Below are 19,010 nucleotides of genomic sequence, written 5' to 3' on the forward strand. Positions count from 1 at the left end.
GTTTTCTTTTTAGCCACTAGAAATTTGGCTTCTATTACTACCACTTTACTAAATATGCATTCTTGGTAATCTCCTTCTTGACAAATTAATGGGCCTCTTCTCAGTCCTCATTCTCTTTGACCCTTTTCAACATCTTGACCTTCAAGATATTGACCTTTTTCTTTTTTTACTGAATTTTTATTCTGATTGTTCTCTTTTCCTTTATGCAAATAATCAACCCTGGGCTTTTTTTTTTTTCCTACATTTAGAATAGCTTCTCTAGAGAAGCTTATTTCTCCTTTTTCTAAATGTAGATAAGCTTAAAGAAACTGATATTTTTCTACTGTATATTTTTCTATTCAACAGTACCTTGGAAAGCACTCAAGTAATAAATGGAATCTAATATTTGAATGAGAGGATAAAAATATGCAATAAACATAGTTATGTGATTAACTAGTTAACTAGTTGGGGGTTCAACAAAGGCCTTATTAACTTCCCCTCCTTCCAGTTAGGTTTATAGAATCTAGAACTAGCTGAACGCCATTTCCCCAGTTAGGGAGTAAGCTTCCCAAAAGTAAAAAGGGAATTCTGTTTTTTGTATTCCCAGCACCTAAGCAGTGTCTAGTCCAGAGAAGATAACAAAAAGCTTTTAAAAACTAGGAAGTAGCGCCAAATCTCTACGGCATATGATACATGCAAGAGAATATTGAAAGTACTAAAAAGTATGTGGGAGAGTATTGATCTAGATGCTAAGGATTCTGGAATTATTCTCTATATAATGGAGAGCTCTGGAGGGGTTTTATACAGAACATAATATAATATACATTATTTAATACATCTGAAAAGACTTAGAATTGTTTATGTCATGTAGTAAGCCCTCTATAATTGCTTGTTATTATTATCATCATCTTCATCAGAGCAATGTTTATTAATCCTCTTAAAAGAATTTCTACCTAATGTTCATATTCTAATGTACAAAACTGTGAGTTTGCTTTTGGTATTTTCAAAGCACTTTCTTTGCAAAAACAAATTGCAGGAAAGTTGCTCCCAGTTTTAGTTTCCTACTCTGAAAGAAGTCTGGTTCCAAAGTCAACCACCTGCTTTAATCTCCGGAACTCATTCCAAGTTAAAATCACTCAACTCCAGTCTATCACCAAACACGAAAAATTTCAGTTTAAAAGGATCTCTAGCATCTGTCTGGCACCATGGTCGACAAAGCCAGGGTGAGCCAGGGCTCCTGCTTATATGAAAAGGAGGAGTCTGAGTATATTTGCCTGGTGATCTTTGCAAAAAATGAAGAGATGACCACAGAGGAGACCCAGTTCAGGGCATTGGAGAAATGAGCAGGCAGCTCTACACAGACCACAAAAAATTAATCAGGCTTTGGAACAATTTTATTCTAGTTTGTATTCTTTGGGGATAACTTCCTTAGTAGCAGCTAAATGGGGATCCCTAAGGCTTGCCAAATATCCCATTTGAATTAGCATATATTTGCATATATTGACATACAGAAAGATGCACCACCAGACTACCAAAAAAGTGTCCTTCCACACTCCCAGGTAGGTCATTTTTCCTCTTCAATTCTCTGGGCAACCAAGGCAACAATCCTGCCAGAACAATGACCTGGGAGACCAGGATTCTTTTTCTGTGACTGCGTACCTGTGATGCTCCAGGCAATTCACTTATTTATTTTTGGCCTCAGTTTTCTCACTTAAAATGAATGGGGGAATGCCACAGAACCTCTAAAATTCCGTATGTTTCTAAAACTCTGATTCTTATTTTCCATACTTTTCCCAGAGGTAGGTTGTTGAATTAAGTAAAAGATTAGCAAATTACAGCCTAGAGGCCAAATCCTCCCGCCATCTGTTTTTATGCATAATGTTTCACCTAAACAGGCACACCCGTTTGTTACATTTTATCTGTTGCTGCCTCCCTTCCATGGCAGAGCCAAGTGACTGTAACAGAGACCAATCATAGCCTAGAATATTTTCTACATGGCTCTGTAAGAGAAAAACTTTACTGTTTCCTGATCTAAGTAAAAGTCAACAGAAATTTTCATTTTCTCATTTATTTCTTATTCTAATTTACATATAAGTAAATTGAGAAGCCATGAGTAAGGTCTTGGCTGAGGCAGTGTGCACAATTATTTCTTCTGCTCTTCAACAATAAGTATTACAGCAACAAATAACAAATTTATGGCAAATTGTTTTGATGTTCTAACCTATAGAAAGTGTCATGTGAAATGCTGTTGTCACACCCAAGCCAGTTTTCAAGACATGTGTGAATTGAAAAAACAAACTATCATTTTATTCTAAATAATTTTCTTGCACAACTCACTTGAAATAGGTTGATATTTGCTTTATGGGTTATTCTGGTAGACTTCACAGAATGAGAAATGATTCAGCATCTCAATCTCCCCTTTCTCAGTTGAATGACTCCTTGATTAATAGCTGAAGGTGGTAGTTGTATGAGCTCCATAGTGAATTCTATTTTAATTATATAAAAAAGAGCAATGTTAAATCATGCAATGACTAAGAAGGGACTTAAGGAACATTAGCTAGTCAATACATATAAAATAATTATAGGCTGATTGATGTCTGACTTGACACTTGACTATAAGTGTGTCTCTCCTTAGAACATTAAGTAGAAAATAAAAGCAGCTATTCAGAATTTTTGCATTTTATAAATGGAGCATAGCTGGAAAAACTGAAATGTATGTTTTTTGGTTATTTAGAAAATACTCTCACTTCATTTGAGCCTCAAAAAATCTCAAGTAGCAAAATTTCTCCTGCTTTATGTTCTTCTTGTGGATATTCTTCTTTTTAAGTTTCTATCTTTTTGCTCACCAAGTGACAACCCTGTTCTTTTTCACTCCTTAAAATTTATCACCTTGTTTTTCCAAACAATCATGAAATTTAAAGTCCATTTGGAGCCACACAGACTGTAGCTGATTTCCAGCATTGTGACTTTAAGAAAGTTATTCAAGCCAAGGTTTTCACATTAAATTTAGATAATAATAGCTACTACTTCATAGTGTGTTTTGAGAAGTCTATTTGCTAAATGTTTATCCCTAGTGCTTATCTTATTCTTACAAACATCATTAGTCAACTCATCTTCCAAAGAAGAGTCATGAGACTTTCTTTCTCCCCTCCCATATCCATTGGTTTTCCAAAATTGTAGTATCTTACCAATTGATGTGGTTAGGCTTTCTGTCCCCACCCAAATCTCATCTTGAATTATAATCTCCATAACCCCCATAAAACCCACCACCTGTCAAGGGAGAGAACAGGTGGAGGTAACTGAATCATGGGGGCAGTTTTCCCCACGCTGTTCTTGTGATAGTGAGTGAGTTCTCATGAGATCTGACGGTTTTTTAAGGGTTTCTTCCCCCTTCACTCAGCATTTCTCTTTCCTGCCACTTTGTGAAGAAGGTGCCTTGCTTCCTCTTTGATTTCTGCCATGATTGTAAGTTTCCTGAGGCCTACCAAGCCACCTAAACTGTGATTCAGTTAAATCTCTTTTCTTTATAAATTGCCCAGTCTCTAGCACTTCTTAATAGCAATATGAAAAAGGACTAATACAGCAATCATTCATTTCATGGAGTTCAGTCATTTGTGTCTCTCAAGTGTTTAGCTGAAACCTTTTGATCAAATCCTATTTTTGACAAAAAAATAGGATTGTTCTTATTGAGTTAAATCTACCAGATAATCATGTGTCTCTTTCATAAACTAGAAATAAAACTCATTTTCAAAGATACTGTATTGGAAGTACTACTAATGAGATCCCAAAGATTTAAAATATTGTGAGTCCAGCAGTCCATGAAAGCCTAGTGGATCTCTGTTACTTCATCATTCTTGACAGTAACCTAAGTGGTGGTGAATTATTTTCTACTTTCTTGAATACATCAAGTTTAAATCCACAGAATATATTAACCAAAGTCAATAAGCAGAGAGGAAAGAAACACTTAAAAGCCTTATATCTAGACAGAAAGGCCACTCTGATGATATGCATTTAATCATGTCTGTTATTTTTAAAGGTCAGCATTACAGTTCAATTAGTAGTTCTATTTGTTAGATGCATTTTTCTTAATAGAATTATTCATCCAGCTTTTAAAATATGTTCAAGCCCCAATTAAATATATCTCTTGGAAGAAATTCCCATCGGATCTCTTGGTCTGATTTCAGGGTTCTCATTAAAGTTGTCACTTAATATCATCAAATCCTATTATCTCTCAATCATCTCTAACTCTCTGCATAAACATATAGAACAGATAGGATATTTGCATAAACAGATAGTTAAGACCAGAAAAGATTATATTTACAGAGGTAAGTAACCTGTGCTCCCTAGTTTGTTCTGCTCTAAAAGAATAAGTAACTTGTTGGCTCTCAAAAAGTTAATCCAAGATGAGTCTAAGGTGATATTGAAGACCATACTCTAAAGATTCCCTTTCTAAATAAAATAATTTTAACAATATTAAGGCATATGAAACTTAGCTTACTACTATTACTAGAATGAACTCTAATAGCCTTTCCCCACTTCCCCCAGTAGGGGCATGGATGAAGCTGGAAACCATCATTCTCAGCAAATTATCGCAAGGACAGAAAACCAAACACCTCATGTTCTCACTCATAGGTGGGAATTGAACAATGAGAACACATGGACACAGGAAGGGGAACATCACACACCGGGGACTATTTTGTGAATTTTCAAAGACAGATTAACCCAACACTCAGAACTATTTTCAAGCAGTCTGTGTCCAGGTATGTTCCCTGCCCCTTGGAATTACTATTTCTGCCAAAATATTTTCTGAACACACTATTATGTTTCAAGCCAGCCATTTCCAGGTAACCTATTTTCACTAGTCCAGTTATCTGATTGGTTGGCAGTGATTTTCCTTGGCTAATTGGAAAGATTAGCAGTGCCACTTTGAAAGAATTGGTGATAATGAAACCAAACTACCTGCCTAATGACACAATTTAGAGCTTATTAGTAAACTGCAACTCAATGTATAAGGGCTGTTACAAGGAGATAAAGGGCTAGAATCTCATCAGAGGACTCCTCTTTCATTCTCATCTACTCTAGTTCAAATAGAGATGTCAGAAGTGCTCTGACCTTACTGGGTTGTAAGGAAGGAAATAAATTAAGCAGGATATTGGCTAATTAGTCGTCAGCTCATATTAACAGAAACATGACAAGCACTTTCTCCTCGTAGCATTCAAATTTTGTATTCGCATTTCTACGACATGCACCACTTTTAAAATTGTGTTCTATTTTATTTATTAAGTATTCCTTTCCTGTCTTTTTGACCACCAACAGACTTCTCAGGAGTAGAGATTTAACTGTTCTTTGAATCTACTTCAAAAATGTAGGCATTCATTAAAAGTTAATTGAAAGAATTACTGGATGAATGACTGAAACACACTAATATCTAAAAAAGAAATTGGAGGAAATAATCACATAAGAACTAGGATAGATGAAGCAGGGTTATATAAGTACACAAATTAAAGAGACATTTCTGTATTTTGTTCCCCAGAGATGTCCTTGAAGGCGATGGTTGGTCTTTGAGCCAAGCAGTCCTGAGATTGGAAGCCACCTGGTGGCCATAGAGAATATTATAACACGTTTCTGAGTGTACCTTGATTATATAGGCAAACTGCTTAAAAACTGGACCCCAAATTGCAACAGGTCAGACATAATAGACATTTGTTTGCTGCTTACATGTATGTTCCAAGCGCAAAGGATGTTCTCCTCCTCACAGAGATTCAGAGATGCAGCTGAGTTGCCATGCCCAGGGTTAGTCAGAGGAAGAGAGAAAGTATTTGAAGAAGAGAAGGCACATCCATCCTCTGAAAAGCTCAGGCTTAGAGGCACACATAGTTTCTCTTACAAGATGGGAGAGAATTCGCCAAAAGGACATATCTCAATGCAAGAAAGTCAGAGAAATGTCAAACTATGTGCCAGCCAGAGTCCTGTTACTATGGAAGGAGGTAAAGGATTTGCAGGGTGGCTAGAAGACTACCACAGTTAGTTTCTTTATTTATAAAAATAAGAATAATGGTATTCAGCTCAGATTGGTGTCTCTAAGATTAAGTAATAAAAATCAAGAAATATATTAGGCATCAAGGATAACAAAGTAAAAAAATATATAAAAATTTAGCTAGGCTACAGTTTCTTGATTCCATGAAGAGATTCATAAGGGGGCAGTTTCCATTTATCTGAGTAGTAAGAACTGAATTATATTGTATTTTATTCTAGATGATCCATAGAGAAACTTCATATATTGACTCATTTACCAAATAGTCATTGCACACCCACTCTGTGCCAGAGTCACACAGTACAGCAATAAACAAAATAGAAATCCTGCCCTCAAGCAGTAAACAGGTATGACAGGGGAAATTTTAGAGCATAGCTATTTATGATCTTTTGCCATCTCACTTTCTGAGGGATCTCAAATATTTTTTACACTACTCAGCTATAAGGACAAAAGTATAAGAAAAACAAAAACTCTGTGTTTGTTTGAGTTACAAAGATAATTTCTTTCATAATTAAGAATTACTGTGATACAGGTTATTAAAAAAAGAAAAACAGCATGCATAAGAGCAATTAACAGGGAATCTGATCCAATCTATGGGCGATGGAGGAATGCCTCCTTTAGAAAGTGACATGTAAAGTGCTGCCTGAAGAATGACTTATTTGTATCCAGGTGGCAGGTGAGGGTGACCAAGCTTTGCAGGCAGAGGAACTAATATGTACAGGCTTCCAAGGCTGGAAGAAACGTGGGTATTGACTGAAGTGAAATAAGGTCATATGGCTACTAGGTGTAAAAGGAGGAGAAAATAGTATGACATGACATTAGGTAAAACAGATCATACAGAGACTCAAAATCCATGTCAGGGCTTTTCAACTTTATTTGAAGAACAACTGGAATTCACTAACTATTTCAGACAAAGGTATAGCATTATTGAATTGGCATTATAAAAGATCAATCTAGCCATTGGAGAATGAATCAAAAGGAATGTAAAATAGATGCATTGGGACCAGTTGAAAGATGTTTGCTGTATTCTAAGCAAAGAAGCATTTTGGCTTGGACTAGTGTGGTAGAAAGGAGATGAAGAGAAGAAAACTGAATCAAGAAATACAGACAAGGTAGAAGAGACAGGACATGATAATTGATTAAATGAAATAAGGATAGGGAAGTAGGGATGAAGGAGAAAGGTTAAAATTAAAAAATATATAATACCAATGATTCTAGCTTGAGCAAACGGTAGATAATTAACTGATATCTCCTGATTTAGGGAACTTAGATAAAGAAATGTCTCAGGAGAAAATGCATGTTTACAGAGAAAGTTTAGCATCTCATACAGATTCCTTTTTACCCTCCTGGTATAATACCGTGTGCTATTATAATGTCATTATAAAAATTAAAAAAAAATAGACCTAGGTAAACATGCTAAGAGTAATTTCATGTACTGTTCATCTTAGAATAATTCTTGGGAAAGTATGGGAAAAGTAAATAACTCACTGACTAGCAAGAGTATACTCATGTTTTAGAACTTTTTTTTCCCTTTCTTTACAAGGAGCACTTTAGGAATTGGAGTAAAATTAATTTGGATGCTGAAATTCTGCAATAGTATACAATACCCTTATCACTTAGTAACTTAGTATCTGTAAGTCTCATCTTCCTTATCTGTAAGGATGATCATAATCAATCCTACTTTATGGATTTGTAGTTAGAAGTAAATGAGATAATCTGCATGCGTTCTAGAGCATTGCAAACACTCAACAAATTAGCAATTATTACAGTAATACAATTATTGATAAGAAAAATTTTTAACAAATAAATTCAGATAAGATAAATTTATTTTTTTTCAAATTTAGGACTTTATTTATTTATTTATTAACTATAAGTTCTGGGATACATGTGCAGAACGTGCAGGTTTGTTGCTTAGGTATACACGTGCTATGGTAGTTTACTGCACCCAACAACCCATCATCTACATTAGGTATTTCTACTAATGCTATCTTTCCTCTAGTCCCCCATTCCCTGACAGGCCCCAGTGTGTGATGTTCCCCACCCTGTATCCATGTGTTCTCATTGTTCAACTCCCACTTATGAGTGAGAACATACGGTGTTTGGTTTTCTGTTCTTGTGTTAGTTTGATGAGAATGATGGTTTCCAGCTTCATCCATGTCCCTGCAAAGGACATGAACTCATCCTTTTTATGGCTGCACAGTATTCCATGGTGTATATGTGCTGCATTTTCTTTATCCACTCTATCACTGATTGACATTTGGGTTGTTTCCAAGTCTTTGCTATTGTGAACAGTGCTGCAATAAATATATGTATGCATGTGTATGTATCTAGGTATGGTAGACTGATTTATGATCCTTTGGGTATATGCCCAGTAATGGAATTGCTGAGTCAAATGGTATTTCTGGTTCTAGATCCTTGAGGAATCACCACACTGTCTTCCACAATGGTTGAACCAATTTACACTCCCACCAACAGTGTAAAAGCATTACTATTTCTCCACATCCTCTCCAGCATCTGTTGTTTCCTGACTTTTTAATGATTGCCATTCTAACTAGCATAAGATAGTATCTCATTGTGGTTTTGATTTGCATTTCTCTAATGACCAGTAATGATGAGCTTTTATTCATATATTTGTTGGCCGGATAAATGTCTTCTTTTGAGAAGCATCTGTTCATATCCTTTGCCCACTCTTTGATGGGATTGTTTGTTTTATTTCTTGTAAATTTGTTTAAGTTCTTTGTAGACTCTGGATATTAGCCCTTTGTGATCGATTGCAAAAATTTTCTCCCATTCTGTAGGTTGCCTGTTCACTCTTATGATAGTTGTTTTTTTTTTTTTTTTCTGTGCAGAAGCTCTTTAGTTTAATTAGATCCCATTTGTCAATTTTGGCTTTTGTTGCCATTGCTTTTGCTGTCCAATATCATACTGAATGGGCAAAAGCTGGAAGCATTCCCTTTGAAAACAAGCACAAGACAAGGATGCCCTCTCTCACCACTCCTATTAAACATAGTATTGGAAGTTCTGGCCAGGGCAATCAGGCAAGAGAAAAAAAATAAAGGATATGCAAATAGGAAGAGAGGAAGTCAAATTATCTCTATTTGAAGATGACATGATTGTGTATTTAGAGAACCCCATCATCTCAGCCCAAAATCTCCTTAAGTTGATGAGTAACTTCAGCAAAGTCTCAGGATACAAAATCAATGTGCAAAAATCACATGCATCCCTATACACCAATAACAGACAAACAGAGAGCCAAATCATGAGTGAACTCCCATTCACAATTATTACAAAGAGAATAATATACCCAGGAATACAACTTACAAGGGATGTAAAGGACCTTTTCAAGGAGAACTACCAATCACTGCTCAAGGAAATAAGAGAGGACACAAACAAATGGAAAAACACTCCATGCCCATGGATACAAAGAATCAATATTGTGAAAATGGCCATACTGCCCAAAGTAATTTATAGATTGAATGCTATCCCCATCAAGCTACCATTGACTTTCTTCACAGAATTAGAAAAAACTACTTTAAATTTCATATGGGGGCCGGGCGCGGTGGCTTACGCCTGTAATCCTAGCACTTTGGGAGGCCGAGGTGGGCGGATCACGAGGTCAGGAGATCGAGACCATCCTGGCTAACATGGTGAAACCCCTTCTCTACTAAAAATACAAAAAATTAGCCGGGCGTGGTGGCGGGCGCCTGTAGTCCCAGCTACTCGGGAGGCTGAGGCAGGAGAATGGCGTGAACCCGGGAGGCGGAGCTTGCAGTGAGCGGAGATCGCGCCACTGCACTCCAGCCTGGGCGACAGAGCGAGACTCCGTCTCAAAAAAAAAAAAAAAAAAAAAATTTCATATGGAACCAAAAAAGAGCCCATATAGCCAAGACAACCTTAAGTAAAAATAACAAAGCTGGAGGCATCACGCTACCTGACTTCAAACTATACTACAAGGCTACAGTAACCAAAACAGCATGGTACTAATACCAAAACGGATATATAGACCAATGGAACAGAACAGAGGCCTCAGAAGTAACACCACACATCTACAACCATCTGATCTTTGACAAATCTGACAAAAACAAGCAATAGGGAAAGGATTCCCTATTTAATAAATGATGTTGGGAAAACTGGCTAGACATATGCAGAAAACTGAAACTGGATCCCTTCCTTACACCTTATACAAAAATTAATTCAAGATGGATTAAAGACTTAAATGTAAGACCTAAAACCATAAAACCCTAGAAGAAAACCATTCAGGATATAGGCATGGGCAAAGACTTCATGACCAGAAATTTATTTTTTACACTCCAACATTCATCTCTATTTATATAATCAGAACAAACTAATACATTTTATCTAATCATAATATTTTACAGCTTCACAGTAACCTGTATGCTTCAAAATAGTTTCATGTGCATTGGCTCATTTGGGCCTTGTTTTATCTATGTGAGGTAATCATGGCAAGTATTATCACCCACATTTGTAAATAAGAAAACTAAGCCTCAAAAAATGTATAAATTATATAGCTAGCTCACAGAGGAACCAGAACTGGCCTCATAAACCAGGTCTTCTGATCCTTAGACCAATAGCAGACTAGAATTCTATATAGATCCTGCTGAAGAAAGAAGTCATCTTGCATGGTGAGAAAACAATTGGCTCATACAAATTTCTTCTAACGGCCTTATATTTCCCTTGGTTTAATGCTGCACCTTTGCATTTCAAAAGCACAATCTGCAATATGATGTATAAACTATATTATGCCAAGTTTGGAAGACACCTGGGATTTTGTCTCAGAATTTATGATTTCATGTAAATCTGAATCTTGTCAGTGAGCTGTTGACTAGAGCTTATTTGAGAATGAAAAAAGTTACTGATACTTGTATAATAATGGTTTTGTAGTTGTAGGTCATGAGAACTACATATAGTTAGTAAATATTTATTAAGCATCTATTCATTAATAAACATATAATAATATTTATTGGTTATTATGCTAAACACTAACAATACAAAGATAAATTAGATATAACCCATGACCTCAAAAAGATTGTAATTTAACAACATGAAGACATATAAATAAATTATTGTAATGAAGTTTCTATTATCACATTTCTTTGTATTAAAGTATTCTTTTGGCTTCCCATCTCTCCTTCTAAACTGAGAGCTTCTTAAGGTATCATCACTTCCTAGGAGAGTTAGGATGAGGTGGAGACATGAAGGAAGCCCAGGAGACTTGTGCTCCAGGCAAAGGGAGCAGAGTGTGAGAAAGTTGTGACATTTGGAGCCTCATGTTCTATATAGTAAACTTTGAGTAGGTCACTATGGAGAGAAGGTTAAGTCTATGTTGGAGATAGGAAGCAGAGAGAACCATTTAGTAGGTTAGGCTTGGGGAAGTATGTTTAATTTAGAATATTCATTTAGCATAAGAGGAATAGGGTTTGGGGAAAAATAAGGAGTTCAAATTTAGAAAGGTTGTGCAACTTTCAGATGATTGATTAGTTCATTGTGCATATAGATCTGCAGTTCCAAAATTAAAGATTTTTAAATCATTTGTGAATAAGGGCTAATCAATGTGATTTCCTAAGAAGAAGAAAATAACTACTACTAGAGATATGCTCTATTTAAGAAAAAAAATTACTTTCCCTCTTTTTTGATACCATCAATAATGTTGCTAGTTCTTGAAAAATCTTATAATATTGTGCCAGGAAATAGAAATTTTGAAGTGCTAAGATAAAAAACTTAGGTTTTCTTTATGTGCTAGAATTGAAAGAAAGGTGACATGCTTCATCTCTGCTGTAATTTAAAGGGAGAATTTGATGTTAAAAGAGCCAGCCTTCATCTGAGAATGCCATTGCAAACATAATAAGTGAAAATGAGGCACTTTATGTATTTTTCATTCAAACTTGTAAAGGAGGCAGAGGAGGAAAAAGAAGTTGTTGTATGAGTGTGCTTCTAGTTTTTAGGGCTTCTAGAATTCTGGTATGCCTTTTTTCGTCCTTTTATAATAGTTCTTATCAGAAATGTATCTTACAACAAATTAACATCATTCTTGAAGCTTCACTTAGAGGCATTCAGCTTGAATAGCTTTTTTCATAATTGTTCATTGAGACAATTTCCCTGATTATTTTATGATGATTTTTAAATTATGCCAGAAGGATAGAAATAAAATAGAATCTATCATTTTCATTCTCATATTTTAAAGCAAAGCAGTGAAAATGCCATTGTAAGGATAACATAACAAGAAATAAAAATATTAGATTTTATAACTGTCCTAAACTTATCAGGCTTAAAACTACACCACTTTCACTAGGTTAGCCTGGGAAGCATAATTCAATAATACATGCCATATCTATACGAACATAGTCCCAAAGGATATTTAATCCTGGTCTCCACAGTATTAAGTCAAAAAGAATCTTAAATGAATCAACAGAAACACTCATGAGCATTCTTTTTTTTTTCTTTTTGACCTTTTGTAAGTACAAGAGCCTCAGGCATATAGTCTCTCTGGATCTAGAAACCATTCTGAACTGCTGCCTGAAAAAGTCCAAACATAAATGAAAGAAATAACATATAATCTTGAACTAGGTCACTATTTTTTCTTTACTGAACTCTCTTCTCCCTTCTCCCAGGAAATGATGTGTCAGGGTCAAATGGTTAGCATTAGAAATCATGTTCTTTTTCTCTATGTATGGCCTACATCAGTGTACATATCATTTATATAAGCCAGAGAAGGAAGAAGGAAAGCTGATGATGAGTTATAAGAAAGAGGGAATTACAAATCAAATATATTCCTTGAGTTCCACATCCTTGTATGAGTCAAGACAGCCTGGATGGTAATCTGTTTGACATTATTCAAATACATTGAAATTTGGAATAGATAACATCTTGGATTACTTTAAACTCTGAAGAAACTATTATTCAAGGAAAAGTTGGCAGCATACATTGAAGCTTGCATAAAAGATGTGACATGCATGGGAAATCTATAAATATTAAATTATCAATTATTATTGTCAATATAATAATTGAAAGCTTGGAAATTGATATCTTCAAAGGGTTCATCAACAGTTACAATAGTGCTAGTGGTAATAACTAACAGTTACTGACAACTTAGTATGTGTTTGGCACTATTGAAAGCACTTTACATGTATTATACTATTTGATCCAAAAAATCACAAGAAATAGATAATTTTATCATCTTTATTTTACAAACAAAAACAAGGCACAAAAACTAAAGTAACTTCCCCAAAGTCATTGTTAACTACTGAGGGAGCCACCCAGTAAAATAAAGTGAGTGTTTTTTAAAGAAAAGAGGAAATCCTCTAACTCAGATATATGGCAGAACAAATGCCTTTAAAACTCCCAAAACAAAGCATTTGAAAATGATCTATAATGTATAGCAAACATCATTTTAAAGACATAGCTGAATTTATAAGAACTAAAAACAAAATCTCAGAGGCAAAATAGAGGAGGAACTGAAAACATAAATAGTGAGCTTACTCAAAAGGCACGGCTAATCTAAGACGATGTATTAATCTCAGTAAAATAGACTTTGTCTTTCATGCCAATTATGGAATAAGTGGCAAGACCTTGAGTGTCACATAAGGTAGAGTGTTAGAAAGGAGCTCTCTACATAAAAGTGTATGCCTCAGAGGTCTATAACCTTAGTAAAATTACAGATGAGAAAAAATAATGTTGGCATAAGGGGAAAACAAGGAAATTTTAGCTTTTATGTGAAATACAGATGAAAAAAAATCTCCTGGAAATTTCAAGTCACACAAAGCTGAGAATTCTAATCTATACTATCTGCAAGGTCCAAGAGAAGATTAACTTAATAGTAGCCTCCTGAAGAATCAAAGGCAAATACTGTATTCTCAAAAAAGTAGCACAAAAAGTCAATAACTGCTGGGATTCTAAAAAAAATTCATGTTACAAATGATCTAATTACTTAAGATCACAAAACACTTCAGGAACATAAGATACCACTAGAGAGAGTGAGCAGAAACAGCCAATAGTATAATTAGGCATCTGATGACATCAGATAATATAACCATAAGATTCAGAATATGACAGAAGTATCTTTAAATATTTAAATACATTTAAAATGGAATAAAAATATAAAAGATCAATAAGATATTTTTTAAAAGATAAGGCATATTTTTAAGTAAGTGAATAGTATTTCTAGAAATAAAAGTTATTACTAAAATTAAAAACAGATTGAAATCAATGTTCGGATTAAACAGCAAGTTATGAATAGCTCAAAAGAAAATTTATGAATTGAAAGATGTGTATTAAGAAATTACTGGCTGGGCACAGTGGCTCACGCCTGTAATCCCAGCTCTTTGGGAGACCGAGGCAGGTGGATCACGACGTCAGGAGATTGAGACCATCCTGGCTAACATGGTGAAATCCCGTCTCTACTAAAAATACAAAAGAAATTAGCGGGGTGTGGTGGCGGGCGCCTGTAGTCCCAGCTACTTGGGAGGCAGGGGCAGGATTATGGTGGGAACCCGGGAGGCAGAGCTTGCAGTGAGCCGAGATCGCGCCACTGCACTCCAGCCTGGGAGATAGAGCAAGACTTCTTCTCAAAAAAGAAGAAAGAAATTACTGATAATACAAGCCAGTAAAACAATGAGCTGAAAGATAGAAGATATGAAAGAAAATAAGAAAGTCTAAAGTATGGGTAACTGGTTTTTGAGAAGACAATTTTTTAAGAGATATTAAAAAAAAAGTCTGGATTTGAAAAATAAAATGCTACTCAGTGATTAAAATAAACATTGGGCAAAATAAGTCAACACAAAAATCATATGTACTATGGAATTCCGTTTATGGAAAGTTCAACAACTGGCAAAACTCATCTTCGGTTACAGAATTCCAGACAGTTGTAACACTTGGCAGTAGAAGATGACTGAAAGGGAACATGAAGGAAGCATCTGGATTTGTGGGCTGGTTAGATCTATATGTGTGGTTTGTAAAAATTCATTGAACTGTACACTTGTGAACACTTTTCTGAGTGCACATTATACTTCAACAAAATGTTCTTAAAATTTTTATGATTTTCTACAATTATTGAAGACACAAATCCTCATGTCCAGTAAGTACAACAAATCTTAAACAGGTTAAAGAAAAAAATTTAACTAAAAGCATCATTTGAAAACCAAAGAAGAAAAAAAAAAGGAAGATCTTAAAAAAGGCCTTGAAGATAGAAACAAAGACAGACTGTATTTAAAAGAATGATGATTAACTTAAAAGGATATTCAGCAATGGCAAGAATAGAAGCCAGAAAACAGTAAAATAATATTTTTAAAGTGCTGAGAGAATATAATCACCAACCTGTAATTACAAACTTTCACAATAATCATTTGAGGATGATGATAAGTTTTAAGTATGTAGAAATACAAACTGTAAGTGTTTAATCATTAAAAAAACCCTCACTAAATGTATTTTTTAATATTTCAGGAAACTTTTTATTTTTATTGTCAGGGAAAAAATTATCCCAAAAGAAAAATATCATGAAAAAAAGGAGTGTTGAGAATTTAAACAATTTAATAGCTGATAGTCAAAATATGTAAACAAAAGCACATCTAAAAAAGCGGAAAGCTGAAAAAAAAAGGAGCTGTGTGTAACACAGTCAAATATCTGACATAAATGTAGATATAGCCCCAAACACAAACACAAATCAGAAAGGAAATGAAGCAGAAGCAAAATTGGAAGAGAAGACAGGGGAGAATCCAGAACTCAGGAAAGACAACAATACACATATTCAAGAGGCACTGGAAAATTTAAATGCAATAAAAACAATAACAACAACAACAAAAACACACCTAATCACATTACAGAAGAAAACCTCAAACAAAAGGAGAGAATCTGGAAATAGGGAATAAAATTTTAAAAGGCACATTATTCAAAGTAACAAAAATTAATTTTACAACTGATTTCTCAAGAGAATAACAGAATCCAACCAAAAATGGAACAAAATCTTTAACGTACTAAGAGAAGTAACTGCCAACTTACATTCCTATACTCATATAAAATAGCCTTCAAAAACATAGGCGAAATAAATATATTTTCACAAATAAATCAATCAAGAAGAATTCAAATAATGAACCAGTAAACCAGCACAGAATATATTTAAGAATTTACTATCAGTAACAACATAATCCAAGATGGAAACCCAGACACATAAGAAATAAAGAGTAACAGAATGGGTATGTGAATAAATATAAGTTAATATTGATAATACAAATTAATACTTTTTAAAAAGATAGATTACTTGATTGAAGCTCTGGATATCATGTGTTGACAGCTCTCATTTCTGAAATAATTAGTTATTATCTACCACCCTAACTGCCCACAAAAGTCCTAGTCTATACAGTGTGAGAACCACAAATTGGATAAGGTGAGTATTGTCTTTGCCTGGAAGCTTTTGCTTCACTAGATTAATCTCTCAAGTTGTTCATCATGCTTTGAAGCAAGCTCAAGGTCACTATAAAAGGACTTTGGATTTTGCTGATTGGCATTTGGAATTGTTAAATGACAATATATCCCTCAGATAAAATCTCATTCCATGGGCACCAGCAAAGCTCAAATGTACCATTGTGCCTCATGAATAATACCATTCAAATCTGACATTTTAACGTAGTTCTAGGAAAAATGATCCTGCCAATTCCAGATCATTTGCTGATTTCATTTTGAGATTATAACCAAAGTCTAGATTTCAGGAAATATATTCAAGCCAAAATTTAAATACTAGACAGGAAAATTTGTTTTTAAAAGATGATTTGTAAATACAGAAAAGCCAAAATGTTACTAAGAGGAATTCATATTTAAGTGTACAGTTGTATTTTTCAATAATAATTTAATATTATGTTACTAGTTGCTTTTAATCACGTGTTTATGATAAGAGTCTGAAAAGGCTAATATAATATATATTTTAAATTTCTCTGCTTAAGAAAATCTTTAACTCAGAATATTTAGGAATATAGCGGTTCTCCCTTATCCTCAGGGGATACATTCCAAGACCCCAAGTGGATGTCTGAAACTGCGGATAGTACCGAACCTTATGTATAGTATGTGCAGATTTCTTTTTCTTTCGTCAGAATTTCAGAGATAAAAGATTCATTCTTACCACAGATTTTAGCAATCTCAGGATATGATTTCTTTTCTTTTCTTATTAAGTTGAGAACTTTCACATTTCACTTAAAGGAAGCATTTTACAGCTTCTCTTTGTCATATACAAATTGCTAGCATCACTATTTTTGTACTCTGGGGTAATTATTAAGTAAAACAAAGGTTACTTGAGCACAAGCACTACCATACCTCAACAGTCAATCCTATAACCAAGCCTGCTACTAAGTGACTAATGAACGAGTAGAGTTTACAGGAGAATACCTGGAGAAAGGGATGATTCACGACTCAGGAAGGACCGAGCCTTCCTGATGGTGTGAGATTTCATTAGGCTACTCAGACGAGTGCACAATTTAAAACTTATGAATTGTATATTTCTAGAATTTTTCATCTAATATTTTTGGACCATGATTGATCTCAGGTAACTGAGTCAGAGAAGGTTATACTGCAGATAAAAAAAGATTTCTGCATATCATCTATTGTACATCTTTTTAAATATTTTTGAAGTAAATATATGCATTATAAATATACTTTTATATACATATGAAAAGTCACACACACTTATCCACATATATAAAAGATAGAGTAAAATTTTTGTATCAAAATAAAAGTCATAAAATTACTAATCCAATTGCGTTTAATAGATGAGAAATAAGTAATGTTATTTTTTTTAAAAAATTAGTGGCAATTACTGCCTAAGTTTTCTTCTTTTCTTACAACTTTTAACACTACTGAGACATTAATCCGTTTTATCTTAGACAGCATTGACTACTACGTGAAGAGTGAGAGGTATAGTTTCTCTCTATGTAAGGGAATGGAAATGTCTAATAATGTTCTTTTGAAATATTTCACTGTTCATTACAGACGATTTCCAGGCCCTCCAGCATGTCATTTGATGTTTCCTTATTACAGCTCTTTCTTCTGGCCTGGGAACATTAGCATGACTGCCCCGTTGCCTGGTTGATTCATACCACCAGATTTCAATTTCTGTTGCTCCAAATAAAGAGAATGGTTATTTGTAATATTGATTTTAATTGTTCACAAAGCAAATTCTTCAAACCCACTTCTAATTTACATGCTTTCAAATGTCCCTTAATTGTATTTATTATATATAATTATAATACTGTAAACTTATACTGTAATTATAATACTATAAATTTAAATTTAATTTAATAATTAAATACTGTAACCTCTCTGTGAATGATAGTTACATATTTGGATGAGAAGTTCTTTGAAGTGTACCATTCCACTTTCCTAAGAGAGTATAGTGAGGGAATGTAACTTTGGCTTCCACACACAGAGATTCTGGCCCAAATGAGATTATTGAACACCTTAGCTTCCATCTAGGCTCCAAAAATTTTACTCATTCCCTTCTTCTTCCTTTAATTAATTTATTTATGTATTGTTCATCTGCTTAGCAAACCATCATTAAGCAGGCATTATGTTCCAGGAGTTGTAGAAAGTATTGCAACCTATTAAAAAAAGTTAAAACACTATTTCAATTTTTGAGGAATTCCCACAAAGGAACTCTCTATATAAGCCAGTAAATATGACAAAATTTATTAAGTTAAATTACAACTATAAACAAAGTATATTTATGTAGAGAAGGTTAAAAATATTTTTGCAAAAGAATGTTAATAACAAAATGCTATTTAATCATGAAGTAGTTTTTTTGCTGTCTTTCCAGTAGAATATAAGCTTCATAATAAATTATGTCTGTCTCTAGCATCTAGAGCAGTGCCTGGTACCTTAAATATGTGTTTGAATGATGAATGAATGGAATTCTAGTCCTAATTTCTTGCATTACACACAATGAAACAGAAGCCCCATTGTAAGTTGAACTAGGATCTGGTTTCTCACTTCCAGATTGTCT

General features: G+C 34.3%; 1 long non-coding RNA gene across 2 annotated transcripts in view; it reads right to left on the reverse strand.

Moving 5' to 3' along the window:
- Positions 1–2,260: 2,260 nt before the first annotated feature.
- Positions 2,261–19,010, reverse strand: part of LOC129529458 (uncharacterized) — a 146,856-nt gene continuing 130,106 nt past the window's right edge. For both annotated transcript variants that reach the window (XR_008674962.2, XR_010133673.1), the window contains one exon: positions 2,261–2,465. This is a non-coding gene — a long non-coding RNA (uncharacterized lncRNA). The remainder of the gene's footprint in view (positions 2,466–19,010) is intronic.

This window comes from Gorilla gorilla, chromosome 1 (genome assembly GCF_029281585.2).
Source record: "Gorilla gorilla gorilla isolate KB3781 chromosome 1, NHGRI_mGorGor1-v2.1_pri, whole genome shotgun sequence".
NCBI classification, from domain to species: domain Eukaryota; kingdom Metazoa; phylum Chordata; class Mammalia; order Primates; family Hominidae; genus Gorilla; species Gorilla gorilla.